Raw genomic sequence first — 19,322 nt, forward strand, 5'->3', positions numbered from 1 at the left:
TTTTCAACAAGAGGCTGTGCTGGTAGCGTATCAGGGACTGGCACTGTAACTGTCTGTTTCACTGTTGAGGCCTGTGTTTCCCCTCTCTTGCTGGTTCAGCATTCCTCTCCTCAGGTACTGTAGGAGATGTGGGAACCTGTAGCGGCTCATGATGAAGGTCATATTCATCCCAGCTGTCTTCATCAGAATCTAGAGGCTGTGATGCAGGCTGGTGTCTCCTCGTTTTCTGACTTTGTCCACTTTGGTCATTTCTGGTTGTGTCTCCAAAGGTAAGTGGTCACAGGACATGAGCAGGTTTCTGTGCAGGACCCTGGGCGTCCCTACCCTTTTCTGGTCTCAATTCATAAATCGGCAGGTCTGAACCCATTTGTCTCACCACTGTGTGGTGTATCTTCCTAATAGTTACGGAGTTTTCCAGGTCCTCCTCTTGGTGTCAGGTTTTTAATCAGAACACTCTCGCCAGGCTGTAGCACTGAACTCCCTAACTTTAGTGTCATAGTACTTCTTACTTCTTTCAATGGCTTTCTGAGCATTTTCATTTGCAATGGCGTATGCTTCTTGTATCCTCGTTTCCAGTTCTCCACGTAGTCTCGCTGGTTACTGGAACCTGCCTCTGTGCACAATCCAAAGAGCATATCAACTGGAAGCCTGGGTGATCTCCCAAACAGAAGATGAAATGGTGAATAGCCAGTCACTTTGCAACGGGTGCAGTTATAGGCATAAACCAGTTTGTTCAGAGACTCCTTCCAATTTGACTTTTGTGTCTCAGTTAGTGTCTTTAACATCTGCAACAATGTTCTGTTCATGCGTTCCCTTGACCGTTTCCCATCGGGTGATAGGGTGTTGTCCTGGACCCCGCCATGCCACTGAGTTTCTTTAACTGATGGAAACAACTGATTTTCAAATTCTCCCCTTGGTCATGGTGGATGCGGGACGGGAACCCAAACTTCAGTGCAAAGTCATTGAAGATGAGATTTGCAGCAGTTTTACCTGACTTTGACGTGGTGGTGTAGGCTTGAGTGAAATGTAAAATGATCAACAATCACGAGGATGTACTCATATCCCCCTTTGCATCTGTCGAGATGAAGGAAGTCAATACATACCAGTTCAAATGGCTGTGTTGTCACAATGTTTGTCAGAGGAGCTCTTGTTTCATGGGTTGGCTTTTTCTGCTTGACACAGCTACAAGTTTTAGTCACATAGTGCTCGATGTCAGGTGCATATATGGCCAGAAGAAGCGGTCATGTACTAGTGATACAGTGCGGTCCAGTACCTTAGTGTCCCATGTTATTGTGCAACTCTTCCATCACTTTACCTTTGTACTGCTCTGGTAGAACTAACTGCTTGCGGGCTGTAGTGATTCTGTACAGAATGCCATCACTGTGTATTGTCAATTTGTCCCATTCTCTGAATAGGCATTTTGTCTTTGGACTGAATTTCTTTTGCTCTTTAACTGGCGGTTTGGAACCAGACAGTTTGAAATTGAGCACAGGACGGATGACTGGATCAGATTCTTGTGCTTCTCTTATCCCATCTTTTGGGATTGAGCTGGTTGTTGCAGTGATAGATGCAGCTGAAAGTGACCAAGGTACAACAGCCTCTTTCTGTACCTCAACTGTTTGTATCGTGGCGGAAATGGTGTCTGGTGGAAGCTCCTCAGAACATTCTCTCATCAGTGACTCTGCATCCTTGACAAAGCATCTGCATCACCGTTCTCTCTGCCTGGCCTGTACTTTATTGTAAAGTGGAAATCAGCCAAGTCTGCAACCCACCTGGAAGTGGTTGCGTTCAGTTTTGCAGTAGACAGAATGTAGCAGAGCGGGTTGTTATCGCTGTATACAGTGAAGGTCGGGCATAGTACAAATAGTCATGGAACTTATCAGTGATTGCCCATTTAGAGCTAGAAATTCTAGCTTTGCTCGAGTGGTAGTGATAGTTCTTCTCAGCTGCTGTTAAGGTTCGAGAGCCATAAGCAATGACCCTAAGCTTCCCATCTTGCTTTTGATAAAGAACTGCTCCCAAGCCTTGGTGTGACGCATCAGTGTACAACAAATGGCTGCGTGAAATCAGGGAAACCTAAAACTGGTGGGTGAAGCAAACACTCAATCAGCTGTTCAAGTGCCTGTTGATGCTGGTCAGTCCACAGGATTGGCTTGTTTGAGGGCACCCATGACTTACTTTCTTTGTTTTTGTTTTCCGTGGGTGGTCAGGTAATTTCTCTGAATCTGCTTTCAGGTGGTCATCCAGGCAGCTGGCACTCCTAGAAAAGTCTTTGATGTAATGTCTGTAGTAAGTGAGTAAACCAAGCATTTTTCTGAGCTGGCCCACAGTCTCTGGTCTGATTTCTTTCAATGCTCTTACTGCTTCAAAATCGTCTGGGTCAACTGGCTGCCCTCTCTGCAGACACTATTCTGCCCAAATAACGGGACCAGGGGTTTAAAAAGATCACACTTACTTGGTTTGAGTTTAATGCCATACTCTCTGAGACGGTGCAAAACGTTTCGCATCATTCACATGGCTGTTGAATGTTTTACTGAAAACTAGCGTGTCGTCCAGATAAGGAATGCAGATGTTATCCCGGAGCCCTTCCAAACACTCCTCCATACACCGCTGAAAAGCTGCAGGAGCGTTCATGAGGCTGGAATGGCATACGTATCCACTCATAGAGTCCCCATGGGGTCACAAATGCTGTCAGTGGTCTGCTTTCTTCAGAGATGAACCCCTGGTGATACGCTTTCCCCTGATCTAAGAGGGAGAACCAGAAATGACCACCTAAACTGTCCATTATGTCTTGGACCCGAGGGATGGGCTGGCGGTCGGGATATGTCTTTTCTGTTCAGGTCTCTGTAATCTATACACAACCGGAGGGTCCCGTCCTTCTTACGACGCACACGACAGGTGAATAATATGAAGAGTTTGACTTCCCTAACCCAGCCCTGGACTATGAGGTCATAAAGGTAACCCTTCATCTCCTGATACAGTGGCTGGGCACTGACATGTATGTGCGCTTTACTGGTTCAGAGTCCCCTTTAGAAATAGTAATTTTCAATCGTTCAATGCAGCCAATGTCATTGTCTGATCTGGAGAAGAGTGACACTCTTCTCTAAGCATTGCCTAACAACCTCTCTCTGCTCTTCGGTTAGGTGAGTTAAACCTACTGGTGGATCCCCACTGTTCAGTAGCAGTACATAGGGTTTGAGAGCAGCTGGTGTGATTCACTGTGGCTGGGGTGACAGTTTTTCAAAGACTTGGGCAGGTAACACAGTCATAATGGTTTGTGCTGTACCGATTATTGTGCGTCCCTAGCAGGGCAATGTCGTGGTCAGTGGGGTTAGAGACATCAAGCAGGATAACTGGAGGCCACCTTTTCTGACTCTGACTAGTGTGTCAAAGAACTCAAGGTCGTCTGGCCACTGCAGCTTCAGGTCTGGCTGGAAAAGCATTGTTATCTTTGAAGGCTGGGAAAGCTACACGGCACTCAATCTGAATGCTACTGTGTTTTGGTACAGCAACCTTCTCTTTCTTGGTTTCACTGCGTATTCATCTGTCTGTTCTGCGCTAACAGCCTGTATAAAAGCTCTCACCTTGTTTCTTTTGAGGCTTGAGAAAGCTGTTTTTACTGTATTGTATCGTTTAGTCTTTTCAGTCATTGTCAGGATGTGCTCGATAACATTGAAACCTATGATGGGATGAGATAGGTGACAGGCTTTCATTACCAGCACCGGGATGATCAGTTCCTTTGTTTGGTCAGTTTCAGAGGCTAGCCGAAAAGTTGTCCCTGGATTTTACATTCAGCTTGAAAATGTTCTCCACTTCCACATCGGAAGCAGTGTGTGCAGCGTGCATCTGTTCTGGTCTGCTTGCAGACAAAACACCTCCTTGGAGCTTGAACAGAGCGGTTGGTATACCGGTTAGGTGCATGTTGATGCTGCGCAGGGTCAGGTGCTTGGGACCGACTGTAGTTACTGTAATACTGCTGCTGGGAAACAGGTGGGGTCCCTATCTGGCCTCCTAACTGGGGGTGGGGCATAGGCACAAGGCGGTGACTGAAACATAGGCTGCTGTAATGTCTCCTTAATCTGAGAAATCTCTGCACTGAGACCTTTTAGAGAAGCTACACGTGTCTTAAGTTCAGCTAACTCTGTTAACAGTTCTACGGGTATCTTAGCTTTGGCTTCCTTCACAGGACATTTTGCAGATGGCGTATCTTCTAACAGGACTACACTTACAGTTGTAGCAGGCTGTGGGGCATTAAACTGCTTTTTGTTTTGTCTTTCTATCTCATTAGCACAAGCAATGTTAAGCTTCTCTAGCAAAACCTCATCTGATGTTTCACTCTCTAGCAGGAGAGGCTGCATGTCTATCCTGATACTGTCACTCTGGAGACCCGTAAGGACTGTGTGTAAACACATGCTCTGGACTAGAGCAGGGCCATACTTAAGTCCTGATTCTGACTCCTGGGATGCAAACAGTACTTTCTGCCTCAAATCTAAGATGCGCATCAGGAAGCTTTGAGGGGTCTCCTTGCTATGCTGTGCTTCTGAAGCTAGCTGTTTGTAAAGCTCGGTTGCACTCTTCTGTTGGAAGTGGGAACGCAGGATACAGTGTGGGAAGAGTTAGCTGGGGTTTATCTTCCAAGTAGCTGCGTAGCTGTGAGCCTGGTGAAATAGCCCTGACTACTGCGTCTACTATTTCTACCTCAGGATAGCCTCTGTTAAGTCTATTCTCGATCTGATGGGCAAGGCTGGAAAAAATATTTTTTTCTTTCTGGCCCGGTTCACCTACAGTGCCTTGCGAAAGTATTCGGACCCCTTAACTTTGCGACCTTTTGCCACATTTCAGGCTTCAAACATAAAGATATAAAACTGTATTTTTTTGTGAGGAATCAACAACAAGTGGGACACAATCATGAAGTGGAACGACATTTATTGGATATTTCAAACTTTTTTAACAAATCAAAAACTGAAAAATTAGGCGTGCAAAATTATTCAGCCCCCTTAAGTTAATACTTTGTAGCGCCACCTTTTGCTGCGATTACAGCTGTAAGTCACTTGGGGTATGTCTCTATCAGTTTTGCACATCGAGAGACTGAAATTTTTTCCCATTCCTCCTTGCAAAACAGCTCGAGCTCAGTGAGGTTGGATGGAGAGCATTTGTGAACAGCAGTTTTCAGTTATTTCCACAGATTCTCGATTGGATTCAGGTCTGAACTTTGACTTGGCCATTCTAACACCTGGATATGTTTATTTTTTAACCATTCCATTGTAGATTTTGCTTTATGTTTTGGATCATTGTCTTGTTGGAAGACCAACCTCCGTCCCAGTCTCAGGTCTTTTGCAGGTTTTCTTCCAGAATGGTCCTGTATTTGGCTCCATCCATCTTCCCATCAATTTTAACCATCTTCCCTGTCCATGCTGAAGAAAAGCAGGCCCAAACCATGATGCTGCCACCACCATGTTTGACAGTGGGGATGGTGTGTTCAGGGTATTGCTTTTACGCCAAACACAACGTTTTGCATTGTTGCCAAAAAGTTCCATTTTGGTTTCATCTGACCAGAGCACCTTCTTCCACATGTTTGGTGTGTCTCCCAGGTGGCTTGTGGCAAACTTTAAACAACACTTTTTATGGATATCTTTAAGAAATGGCTTTCTTCTTGCCACTCTTCCATAAAGGCCAGATTTGTGCAATATACGACTGATTGTTGTCCTATGGACAGAGTCTCCCACCTCAGCTGTAGATCTCTGCAGTTCATCCAGAGTGATCATGGGCCTCTTGGCTGCATCTCTGATCAGTCTTCTCCTTGTATGAGCTGAAAGTTTAGAGGGACGGCCAGGTCTTGGTAGATTTGCAGTGGTCTGATACTCCTTCCATTTCAATATTATCGCTTGCACAGTGCTCCTTGGGATGTTTAAAGCTTGGGAAATATTTTTGTATCCAAATCCGGCTTTAAACTTCTTCACAACAGTATCTCGGACCTGCCTGGTGTGTTCCTTGTTCTTCATGATGCTCTCTGCGCTTTTAACGGACCTCTGAGACTATCACAGTGCAGGTGCATTTATACGGAGACTTGATTACACACAGGTGGATTGTATTTATCATCATTAGTCATTTAGGTCAACATTGGATCATTCAGAGATCCTCACTGAACTTCTGGAGAGAGTTTGCTGCACTGAAAGTAAAGGGGATGAATAATTTTGCACGCCCAATTTTTCAGTTTTTGATTTGTTAAAAAAGTTTGAAATATCCAATAAATGTCGTTCCACTTCATGATTGTGTCCCACTTGTTGTTCATTCTTCACAAAAAAATACAGTTTTATATCTTTATGTTTGAAGCCTGAAATGTGGCAAAAGGTCGCAAAGTTCAAGGGGGCCGAATACTTTCGCAAGGCACTGTATCTGACCAGACATTTTAAACTCTGCTGACGCAGAGAATCACTGGCTTTGGCTGCAGTAATCTGCTCAGTTCCCACCCCTTGTTGTGGGGTTACAGTTCTCAGTTCCTCTATTCTGTGATGTGTTCCGGCTGGTTCAATTTCATGGTCAATTTGCCCTGTTTTGTTATATATGCCACTGATCATCTCTGTCATTTCATCTTTAAGTAGCAACAATTCCGACATGCCGCCATCTTCTAACTCTGCAACTTCCTTTCTTTCAAGGAACATCATAATGTGAGTCATTAATGATATGCGGGATTTGTCTTTAACATCTCTTCTCTGTTCGCCTGATATTTCAAGGAAATCACATATCTCTAGTAATTTGTCTTTAGTCAGGGTGTGCAATTCTCCTACTACCTCTTCCTCTAGTTCTTCCAAGGCGCTTGTCATCTTGACAGAACAGGAGGAACTTTTACTGTGCAGGAGTTGACTCTGAATTAGATGGTCCTTACTGTCTCTGATGGTCGATCAATGGCCTCAGTTGACACGTACTTAACCACTAACTTCCAACTTCCCCCAAACAGCAACACTTTCCTCACTGCAGCCTGCCTGAGTTGTTATGTGGAGATTTAGCTGGCTCGGAATTCAGCGACCAGGGTGTGGAAACTGGACATCTGAGCAGCTATCTCAGCGGAGCCTCCAAAAATGTTACGCCCCTGAAAACAGGGGAGAAATAATCATGAGAGTGATACGGTGTTGTTTTCTCAATTCAACATTTAGTGCAATGAGAAAAGACCGCAATTTCCCCAGGAATATGGGTGGAGACCAGATCAATCGATCTCAGGCTCATAGATTAAGAGCATTTAGTAGATCACAGATTAACACTTTTAGTCACCACAAAATAAAGTAATCAATATAACGTTTACACATTACTCTCACAATTCGTACCCTTTGTACGCTTGACAGATTTGAACTTTAACACAATTATATGAATGTTATCAATCTCTATCAACTAATACTGAATGCATGATCTTTTTAACCTTAGATGTTTTAAGATCCTCACATACTATGAATTTACTAATACTTTTTAATGTATAACAGGCTATGAATATTTCCTTTAACCTGTCACACGAGCAAGGAGGCCTACAAACCTGACTCAGTTACAACAGCTCCTCTAAGGAGGAATGGGCCAAAAATTCACCCAACTTATTGTGGGAAGCTTGTGGAAGGCTACCCGAAAACGTTTGACCCAGTTAAATAATTTAAAGGCAATGCGACCAAATACTAATTGAGTGTATGTAAACTTCTGACCCACTGGGAATGTGATGAAAGAAATAAAAGCTTAAATAAATAATTATCTCTACTATTATTCTGACATTTCACATTCTTATAATAACGTGGTGATCCTAACTGACCTAAAACAGGGAATTTTTACTAGGATTAAATGTCAGGAATTGTGAAAAACTGAGTTTAAATGTAGTTGGCTAAGGAGTATGTAAACTTGGATCTTCATCTGTATATGCTAGCAGGAGTGCAGACTGCTATAGTAAACCAGCACTACCACCACAGGCTGTCTGACAACACCCCTAGCCCTTAGATAACTTGTTGGTATTCAAGGTCATGTCTATGCAAAGCCCCCAGTACTCCTAAAAGGTTAGTGTTGGAATGGAAGACTAATGGACGGTGTTCTCCTCTATGAATATCATTCGCTGTCTTCATCTGATCTCTCCTCAGCTACACCCAGCCGGAGTCATGCTTGACCTGCTTCACATGTTCATGCACACTATCTGAACAGTGACGCGCTCCAGCGTTGAGTCGAGGTTGAGCTGTCGAGAAAGAGAGATCGAGGTTACTGTTAAGTGAACAACATGGAGAAGATCCAAGGTCTCTTCTCTCCCACACCGCCTCCCCCGTCCCCAGCCTACACCTCCCCTGCATAAATAAAGCAGCCACACACACACACACACACACACACACACACACACACACACACACACACACACACACACACACACACACACACACACACACACACACACACACACACACACACACACACACACACACACACACACACACACTCTCAGAGGCTTTATTAACATTCATACCAACAAGCAGCACAAACACCCAATCATACTCACCCAGCATCCATCCACGGCATCCATCTAGCCATATGAGAGACGCGTGGCCAGTGACGACCACAGCCAGCCAGCCAGCCAGCCAACCACAGCCAGAGCAGAGGGCAGTCCACACACCCAGAGACATAATGAGGCCTTACAGCTGTCACACCCACTGTATGAATCGCCATACTCTCTGTCCTCAGGTAGACAATTACAAATAAAGTCTAGAACCTATAGACCTCAGGTCCCAATGGGATGTTAAAGGGGGTTCATTTAGAAATGTGACTGTGTCCAGATCTGCCCAAGGACTGATTTAGAACATTTCAGATCAGCATAGTATCTGTCTATTCTTCAACTCTCTTGTCATCGTCTACACCCTAGCATTCAGGATCTGTCAGCTGTATAAAGCATGTGTTTAGTATGGTAGGGTAGTAGTGTGTGTTGGCCATTTACGGTCCTGAGAGATTGGCCTGCCGGCTGTGAACGTAGTGGAAGATTAGGTCAGATAGCAAAATGTTCCAGCCTGCTGCCTGAGCCTTGAGATGAAACACAAACGCATTAATATGATGGATATTATCTCACCTTGCTGCAACTTCCATAACTCACCGCTCTGTAACATGAATCCCTGACATGCATAACAACATCCCCCAGACGGGATCAAATACTACTATATCATTATGGTGCTGTTGTCAGCCGCCACAGCCCAAAACGCAGTAAAGTGAACCCAGCGTTTCTTTATTTCACATTTCTGTTTGTGATACGCATGTTTTTTTATCCCAGGAATATGCTTACTGGCAGCATCTTGTGATTCCCAGAGTTATCTGTCTAAAGCAGCTTGAATCTGTTTTATGCACCAGAAGGTCTCTGTTCCAAACCCTGGTTTTTGAGCTCCCTTTGCCACAGTAGGGAGGCAGTGACATGAAAGGCATAGCAGGTGTTTCTACCCAGCTCATTATTTGCTGACGGTACTGTGAGGGAGAATGAACACAACCTGACAGAGGGTGGATGCTCCTGACAACTTTCTACCTGAATATTTCCATTGATTCCATATCTGACACACGCTGCACACGCAGCGGCTTTACAGCTTCCTGTCTCAGGTAAAAAGGATGTCCAATGACCTTTCCTCTGACCTTTCTGGACTCATTGGTCAGCCCAGGTATCTGGACTGGATGATCCTCTCCATAATCCATATTTTATTACCTTTCCATGTATCCATCTATCAATATGAGGAAATGCAGCAAGGCAACATATTTAGATTTACATTTACATTTATATGTATAGAAGGCTGTGGTTGATGCATACATGTCCATCTCCCTTCTATAAACCCATAGTGTACAGTCTGGGGTTGGACATGTCCATCTCCCTTCTATAACCCCATAGTGTACAGTCTGGGGTTGGACATGTCCATCTCCCTTCTATAAACCCGTAGTGTACAGTCTGGGGTTGGACATGTCCATCTCCCTTCTATAAACCCATAGTGTACAGTCTGGGGTTGGACATGTCCATCTCCCTTCTATAAACCCATAGTGTACAGTCTGGGGTTGGACATGTCCATCTCCCTTCTATAAACCCATAGTGTACAGTCTGGGGTTGGACATGTCCATCTCCCTTCTATAAACCCATAGTGTACAGTCTGGGGTTGGACATGTCCATCTCCCTTCTATAAACCCATAGTGTACAGTCTGGGGTTGGACATGTCCATCTCCCTTCTATAAACCCATAGTGTACAGTCTGGGGTTGGACATGTCCATCTCCCTTCTATAAACCCATAGTGTACAGTCTGGGGTTGGACATGTCTATCTCCCTTCTATAAACCCATAGTGTACAGTCTGGGGTTGGACATGTCCATCTCCCTTCTATAAACCCATAGTGTACAGTCTGGGGTTGGACATGTCCATCTCCCTTCTATAAACCCATAGTGTACAGTCTGGGGTTGGACATGTCCATCTCCCTTCTATAAACCCATAGTGTACAGTCTGGGGTTGGACATGTGCATCAGGCCTGTAGAGGACTGTAGTCTCTGTTTTATTACCTTACCTTATACACAGCTGATCCTTTAATACACTGCCAATAAAAGGAGATATAGTGTACAGTCTGGGGTTGGACATGTCCATCTCCCTTCTATAAAGAGAGACATGTCCATCTCCCTTCTATAAACCCATAGAGAGAGAGAGAGAGAGAGAGAGAGAGAGAGAGAGAGAGAGAGAGAGAGAGAGAGAGAGAGAGAGAGGATATAAAGAAAGAGGGGGGAGAAGGGCATTATGAAGGAAATGGAAAGACAGTGTATAGAGGGAAGTGAGGGGGAGAAATAGAATAAAAACAAAGAACAGACAGACAAGCTGAACAATATGAAAGAGAAATTCCTCACTGAGATTTGGAGTGCCTGTCAATAATTGAACATGCAGAATGTCTCAGTGTTGTGTTCTTCCAATGGATATCTTCATGAATTATGGAAATACAGGAGCATTTTCACAGCAAGACATCCTCCTGTCTTAGTTTTTCCGCTAAATCTAGTGAATAGTATACAGTACATCACCAATTAAAATCCATAGACAAAAGAGGTCATGTTTGAAGTTGACCCTCACAGTGCATTGCTTATGAGCTCAACTATAATGTTGGAAATAATGAGGATTATTTTTCTCAAATCTAATTGATAGGGCCTTTATTCAAGGTTTCATCGCCCAAACATGCATATTCCTTTTGGAAAATATTGACTTTACAACTGTAATACGCCTTCGATGTCAAGTGCAAGTTAATGTTTTCTCTCTGTGAGCAAATTTGTCCCCATCAGTGACTTCAACCTGGGATTAGGGTTCTATTATTTAGCAACAGCCACCACAGAGTAACTTTAGCATACCCCAAAACAATGGGGTTAAATAGTGATATTAATAATGATAATAATAGGCTGGAGGATGTCTTTAAATATCTCCCACTTAAAGCACTGTCTGAAGTGCATGATTAAATCTACCCAAAGTAACTTCAGATCCAGCCTTGCAGCACAGTCTGTTAACTATGCAGACAGGGTGCTTAGCTAGTGGCTGGGATTTGATTTAGACAGGTTGAGGTAGAATAGGCCCTGCAGCCAGATGTGATCCAGGATCAGGCCATGAGAGGAGCAGAGAGGAACACAATCCAAGGTTAGTAGAGTAGACTAAAACTAAAATAAAGCAAACATTTGAAAAACTGTTTAGTAAACTGAAAAAAACCTAAACTGAAACTCTTATCTTTTACTGCAAAACAAACTAAAACACTGTAACGTCCGTCGTTCGAATGAGACCAAGATGCAGCGTGAGGTAGGTTACTCATATTCTTTAATGATAACCAAGAAAGACAAGAACGCGAAAACCAACGTAACGTACAGCCTTGTAGGGCTCAACAGCAACAATACAAGAACAAGATCCCACAACATAGGTGGGGGAAAAAGGCTACCTAAGTATGATTCCCAATCAGAGACAACGATAGACAGCTGTCCCTGATTGAAAACCATACCGGCCAAAACAGAAATAAAGAAACCTAGAAAACTAAAAATAGAATGCCCACCCCACATCACACCCTGACCGAATCAAATAGAGAAAGAAAACAGCTTCCTATGATCAGGGCGCGACAAACACTTATGAATTATGTTTAGTTTGAGTTGTTTTCTTCTAAATCCAATTTAGGTTTTCAAGCTTTTTTTTTAATGGGTTTTTATGAATTTCTGAATTTGGTGGGTAAATGCTGCCTGTATATGCCGATGTTTCAAATAGGCCTAGCTTGTGGATCACTATCACTAACTAACAGGGAAGAAATCCGAGGGCGACCACGGAGCGTGGCTGGGCCAAGCTAGAGCAGCGTGTGAAGTTGCTGGAGCCATTCACAATACACACAGACCTTCAAACTGATGTGCCTTCTCAACCTTGGGGCACACTTGCAGTCAACTACTGTTGCAAAACAGTTGGCACAGATCCACCTGAAGTCACTGTGTGAGCACTTCCCATGCATACTGAATCCTCTAGCAGCCAACTTTGATCTAACCTCTGCAGCAGCTTGCCTAATGGGCCAAAGTGTGTCTCTGGCACTTCGCTCAACAGAGACACTGATGAGGGAAGCGGTCTTCTTTACGTCAGCAAATCAGAGAGTACAGCTATGGAGCAGCAGGATCCCAGCATGAGGCCAGTATGTTGAATCCAGAAAGCATCTTGACCACAGTTCTTCAGAAATATATGTTGCTTCCTCGCATCGAAGATTGTGTCTCTGTCCAGCCGGAGGGTCAACCAGGCAGGGCATTAAGTGCCCCGTGTGAGCTGCGGAAGTAACTGAAAGAGGTAAAGGGGGGCATGTTTATAGAGTCACCTTTCCAGTATTTGCAGGCAAGGATGGCTGTTTATCCAAAGATGTGCCCTGTGGCACTGAATCTGGTTTCTGCACCTGCTTCCCAAGCGTTCATGGAGAGAATATTCAGCCTGTCATCAGGCTTGAGAAACCGAGTGACCACCCCTCTGGAGCCTTGAAGATAAACCAGAAAATCTTGTTTGGTTGAACAGAAACACACACAGACAAGCTGGCAGGTTGTGAACTGATATATTTGTGAAGAAGTGTTGTGTTGTTTCTGATTTTGCAGCTGTTTTTATTAACCCTATTTGAAGGGGTTAATCAGTGATACATGTTTACTATTACATTTCATATCATGTCAAATGTGCCATAAATGTATTTGTTGTTTTTTCCTCTTTCTGTCAGAGAAATGTAAAAGTACTTGATTATTCTTACATCTACTACTAAAGTTAAAAAAGCATTGGATTTGTCAAAAGTCTAGTTGATGCAGGTAAGGCAGAGTCAGGAGCAGGACACAGAGATGAGTAATAACCGTAACTTTACTCAAAAACAATATTCCATAAAGGAGACAAATAATCCAGGTCACAAAACGAGAGAACTTGACAATAACAAACACGCACAAAACCAAGGGGGAAACCAGAGGGTTAAATAGGGAACAATGATTATGGTATGGAAACCAGGTGTGTGTAATGAAGACAAAACAAATAAAAAAATTCAACGTGAATAGGTGGTGACTAGAAAACCGGCGACGTCGACCGCCGAACGAGAGACACTCTGGTAAGAGAGACACTCTGATAAGAGAGACACTCTGATAAGAGAGACACTCTGGTCCCCGGACATGGAACTGCTTTCTGTGTCACTGCGACCTTACTATCTGCCCCGTGAGTTCCCCAATTGTTTGTGACCGTTGTGTACATTCAACCTAAAGCTAATATAACAAAGGCATCAGAGATTATTTATAATCTGTCACAGAAACTGGAATCCATCTCCCCCGACGCACCCAAATTTATTTTAGGGGATTTTAACAACTCTACCTTGCACAAAGTCTTGCACACATACCATCAGTATGTGAAATGTCACACTAGGAAAAATAGGACTCTTGACTTGTGCTATAGAACAATACCAAATGCATTCTCTGCCAACACCAGACCTCCCCTGGGGACATCAGACCACAATGTGGTCTACCTCAGGCCAACCTACTGTCGGCTCCTGGAGAGGGAGAAACCTACAGTTAAAACTACCTCAGGCCAACCTACTGTCGGCTCCTGGAGAGGGAGAAACCTACAGTTAAAACTACCTCAGGCCAACCTACTGTCGGCTCCTGGAGAGGGAGAAACCCACAGTTAAAACTACCTCAGGCCAACCTACTGTCGGCTCCTGGAGAGGGAGAAACCTACAGTTAAAACTACCTCAGGCCAACCTACTGTCGGCTCCTGGAGAGGGAGAAACCTACAGTTAAAACTACCTCAGGCCAACCTACTGTCGGCTCCTGGAGAGGGAGAAACCCACAGTTAAAACTACCTCAGGCCAACCTACTGTCGGCTCCTGGAGAGGGAGAAACCTACAGTTAAAACTACCTCAGGCCAACCTACTGTCGGCTCCTGGAGAGGGAGAAACCTACAGTTAAAACTACCTCAGGCCAACCTACTGTCGGCTCCTGGAGAGGGAGAAACTTACAGTTAAAACTACCTCAGGCCAGCCTACTGTCAGCTCCTGGAGAGGGAGAAACCCACAGTTAAAACCGTCCAGATCTGGAACGACAACCGTACCACTTGTCTCCAGGGGTGTTTTGACTGTACAATGTGGGAGGTATTTGGTCTCCAGGGGTGTTTTGACTGTACAATGTTAGAGGTATTTGGTCTTCAGGGGTGTTTTTAACTGTACAATGTGGGAGGTATTTGGTCTCCAGGGGTGTTTTGACTGTACAATGTGGGAGGTATTTGGTCTTCAGGGGTGTTTTGACTGTACAATGTGGGAGGTATTTGAGGACAGCATCTCTGATCTGGATGAACTCACAGATGTTATTTCAGACTATGTAATCTTCTGTGTTGAGTCAGTTATGCCTACTAAGACCTGTAAACTCTTCCCTAACAACAAGCCTTGGGTACCAAAACATCTAAAATCACTACTTGATAGGAAGAAGGCAGTTTATGCTGGGGTGATAGACAAGCTTTAAGAGATGTACAATGTGAGATCAAAAGGCAGATACTGGTGGACAAGGAGGCAAACATGCAAAGGGTGGAGAGGACCCTCGCCTCAGGAAACGCAACGATGGCCTGGCATAGGATTCAATCCATGGCTAGCGCCCCCCACATAGGCAGGGGGAAAACCCAGTGCTGACCTTGGGGGATATGAGGGCCAGAACATGGCTAATGAACTGAATGTTTTCTTCTCAAGATTTGAATCAGACATCTTTGTGTCAGAGGTAAAACAAATGGAAGCAGCCTTACAAATGCTTGAGGATGGATGTAACACATACAAAAGCCCAGGCCCAGACAAAATAAGTGGACATGTGTTAAAGCACTGTGCTGAACAATTGACATTTTCCAATCCTCACTTGACCAGCAACACGTTCCAGTATTGTGGAAAAACTCAATAATTATACCCATTCCTAAAGCATCTAATCCCTCTGTGCTGAATGACTACCACCCTGTCGCCTTGACATCCTTAGTAATGAAATGCCTTGAGAAAATTGTGAAAAGTCATATTCTCAGTGTCACCCAGCAGTTCCTCGACCCATTTCAGTTTGCCTATCAGCCTAAAAGGGAGTTGATGATGCCATTCTTACCCTCCTTAATTAACATAATAGGCCCCCATGTGTCAAAATAAGTCCCCATGTGTCGGATATACGCAATACCAACACAGGCTCTCCTCAGGGATGTGTTATGTCCCCACTTCTGTACATCTTGTACACTAATAGTTGTACTAGTTCCCATACTGACAGACACCTCGTTAAGTTCGCTGATGACACTGCCTTGATCAGCCTGTTGCATGATGACGAGGAACATCATGGCCCGGTCCTAGATGACTTTGAAGAGTGGTGTGAGGAACATCATGGCCCGGTCCTAGATGACTTTGAAGAGTGGTGTGAGGAACATCATGGCCCGGTCCTAGATGACTTTGAAGAGTGGTGTGAGGAACATCATGGCCCGGTCCTAGATGACTTTGAAGAGTGGTGTGAGGAACATCATGGCCCGGTCCTAGATGACTTTGAAGAGTGGTGTGAGGAACATCATGGCCCGGTCTAGATGACTTTGAAGAGTGGTGTGAGGAATCACACCTGGCCCTCAATACCAACAAGACCAAAGAGATGTGCATAGACTTCAGGAAGCATTCAACACCTACCTCTGCAACATCTATCAGAGGCCAGAATATAGAGATTGTAAAGGAATACAAATACCTGGGTGTCCTCTTGGACAATAAACTTCAGTGGAGTAAATGTACAGACCTGATCTACAGAAAGAGTCAACAGAGACTGTACTTTCTAAAAAAGTTGGGATCGTTTAATATAGACTGTACTATACTGACTGTTTTACAAATCCTTTATGGAGAGTATTTGAACTTTTTGTATTGTTTGTTGGTTTGGCAATGCCACTGTCAGCCAGAGAAACATGCTGAGAAGGATTATTACCACAGCAAGCAAGGTACTTGGAGTCAAACAGACAGGCCTGGATGAGATCTTTAAGGTCAGGACCCTCCGTAAGGCTCACAAAATCATTTTAGACCCAAGTCACCCCCTGTACCTGGACTTTGAATTACTCCCCTCTGGGCGCAGGTATAGGGCACCCCTCAGCAGGAAAAACAGAACGAGACCATCATTGTGCCAGGTGTGATACCCCTCCTAAATAGCTTGGGGAATGTTCCCATTGACTCCGTAAACCCAGCAGGCTCGTCTTTCCTTCTTTTTTATTTCATATATTTTTTCTTACTATCATTATTTTTATTGGTGCGTAACTGTTATGAAAGTTGTATTGTCAATTTTGTTTTGTATTTAAATGCCACTTTATGTGTACATGACACTGCAACAAAATTTCCCCATGGGGACAATAAAGTCAGTTAGTAAATAAGAACGCCGTCCGAACAAGGAGAGGGATCAACTTCGGCGGAAGTCTAACAGGATTGGTTTAAACACGGGCGAGAGAGTTTCCTTCCACCATATTTCTTACATTCCTTAAAATCCAAGTCACATTCAGATTGTTTTATAATTTAATCTGAACCCAACCTATGTCCTGGCCATGGAGTTGTATGGAGTTCTCTAGTGGCGGAAACCTTATGTTAGCATGGGCAGCGCCACTGAGGACGTTTGCCGTTTTGATTTAGTCAACTGTGTGGGACTTCCTACTTCATTGGCTGATCCCTCCTGATGACCCGGTTAGAATGACTCATGACCCCGTTTGGAGGGTGCCATCAGGAGGGAAAAGCCAATTAATTTTAATATGAAGAAAATATACTATTTCATGATGAAGGCCTCAATGGCGTTGCCCATGCTCTCACAGACGCCATCATGACACAGATACGGTCCTGGCCCATCACCGTATGTATTACTGCCCCCCAGTAGCAAGAAGTGACATCCCCAATAAGTCAGACTTATTGAGGTAGTATGTACATGTAGGTATGGTGACTGTGCATACAGTGCCTTGCGAAAGTATTCAGCCCCCTTGAACTTTGCGACCTTTTGCCACATTTCAGGCTTCAAACATAAAGATATAAAACTGTATTCTTTTGTGAAGAATCAACAACAAGTGGGACACAATCATGAAGTGGAACGACATTTTTTGGATATTTAAAACTTTTTTAACAAATCAAAAACTGAAAAATTGGGCGTGCAAAACTATTCAGCCCCCTTAAGTTAATACTTTGTAGCGCCACCTTTTGCTGCGATTACAGCTGTAAGTCGCTTGGGGTAATTTTTCCCATTCCTCCTTGCAAAACAGCTCGAGCTCAGTGAGGTTGGATGGAGAGCATTTGTGAACAGCAGTTTTCAGTTCTTTCCACAGATTCTCGATTGGATTCAGGTCTGGACTTTGACTTGGCCATTCTAACACCTGGATATGTTTATTTTTGAACCATTCCATTGTAGATTTTGCTTTATGTTTTGGATCATTGTCTTGTTGGAAGACAAATCTCCGTCCCAGTCTCAGGTCTTTTGCAGACTCCATCAGGTTTTCTTCCAGAATGGTCCTGTATCTGGCTCCATCCATCTTCCCATCAATTTTAACCATCTTCCCTGTCCCTGCTGAAGAAAAGCAGGCCCAAACCATGATGCTGCCACCACCATGTTTGACAGTGGGGATGGTGTGTTCAGGGTGATGAGCTGTGTTGCTTTTACGCCAAACATAACGTTTTGCATTGTTGCCAAAAAGTTCAATTTTGGTTTCATCTGACCAGAGCACCTTCTTCCACATGTTTGGTGTGTCTCCCAGGTGGCTTGTGGCAAACTTTAAACGACACTTTTTATGGATATCTTTAAGAAATGGCTTTCTTCTTGCCACTCTTCCATAAAGGCCAAATTTGTGCAATATACGACTGATTGTTCTCCTATGGACAGAGTCTCCCACCTCAGCTGTAGATCTCTGCAGTTCATCCAGAGTGATCATGGGCCTCTTGGCTGCATCTCTGATCAGTCTTCTCCTTGTATGAGCTGAAAGTTTAGAGGGACGGCCAGCCCTTGGTAGATTTGCAGTGGTCTGATACTCCTTCCATTTCAATATTATCGCTTGCACAGAGCTCCTTGGGATGTTTAAAGCTTGGGAAATCTTTTTGTATCCAAATCCGGCTTTAAACTTCTTCACAACAGTATCTCGGACCTGCCTTGTGTGTTCCTTGTTCTTCATGATGCTCTCTGCGCTTTTAACAGATCTCTGAGACTATCACAGTGCAGGTGCATTTATACGGAGACTTGATTACACACAGGTGGATTGTATTTATCATCATTAGTCATTTAGGTCAACATTGGATCATTCAGAGATCCTCACTGAACTTCTGGAGAGAGTTTGCTGCACTGAAAGTAAAGGGGATGAATAATTTTGCACGCCCAATTTTTCAGTTTTTGATTTGTTAAAAAAGTTTGAAATATCCAATAAATGTCGTTCCACTTCATGATTGTGTCCCACTTGTTGTTGATTCTTCACAAAATAATACAGTTTTATATCTTTATGTTTGAAGCCTGAAATGTGGCAAAAGGTCGCAAAGTTCAACCGGGCCGAATACTTTCGCACGGCACTGTATATGATTAACAGAGAGTAGCAGTATCGTAAAAGAAAGGGTTGGCGGGAGGTGGGACACAATGCAGATAGCCCAGTTAGCCAATGTGTGGGAGCACTGGATGTTCAGACCAATTGAGGTAGTATGTACATTGATGTATTGTTAGAGTGACTATGCATATAAGATAAATAGAGAGTAGCAGCAGCGTAAAAGAGGGGGTGGAGGGGGCACACAATGCAAATAGTCCGGGTAACCATTGGTTACCTGTTTATAAGTCTTATGGCTTAGGGGTAAAACTGTTGAGAAGCCTTTT

The 19,322-nt window shown here is 43.9% G+C and overlaps 1 protein-coding gene and 1 long non-coding RNA gene across 4 annotated transcripts in view; both read left to right on the forward strand.

The window, feature by feature from the left end:
* Positions 1–19,322, forward strand: part of LOC118374456 (acid-sensing ion channel 2-like) — a 509,104-nt gene that overhangs the window by 308,748 nt on the left and 181,034 nt on the right. The gene's annotated exons all lie outside the window — the stretch shown is intronic.
* LOC127914545 (uncharacterized) lies at positions 4,823–18,904 on the forward strand. The gene is made up of 2 exons (XR_008088827.1): positions 4,823–5,137; positions 17,755–18,904. It is a non-coding gene; the product is annotated as an uncharacterized LOC127914545 (long non-coding RNA).

Source organism: Oncorhynchus keta, chromosome 32, assembly GCF_023373465.1.
Source record: "Oncorhynchus keta strain PuntledgeMale-10-30-2019 chromosome 32, Oket_V2, whole genome shotgun sequence".
Lineage (NCBI taxonomy): Eukaryota > Metazoa > Chordata > Actinopteri > Salmoniformes > Salmonidae > Oncorhynchus > Oncorhynchus keta.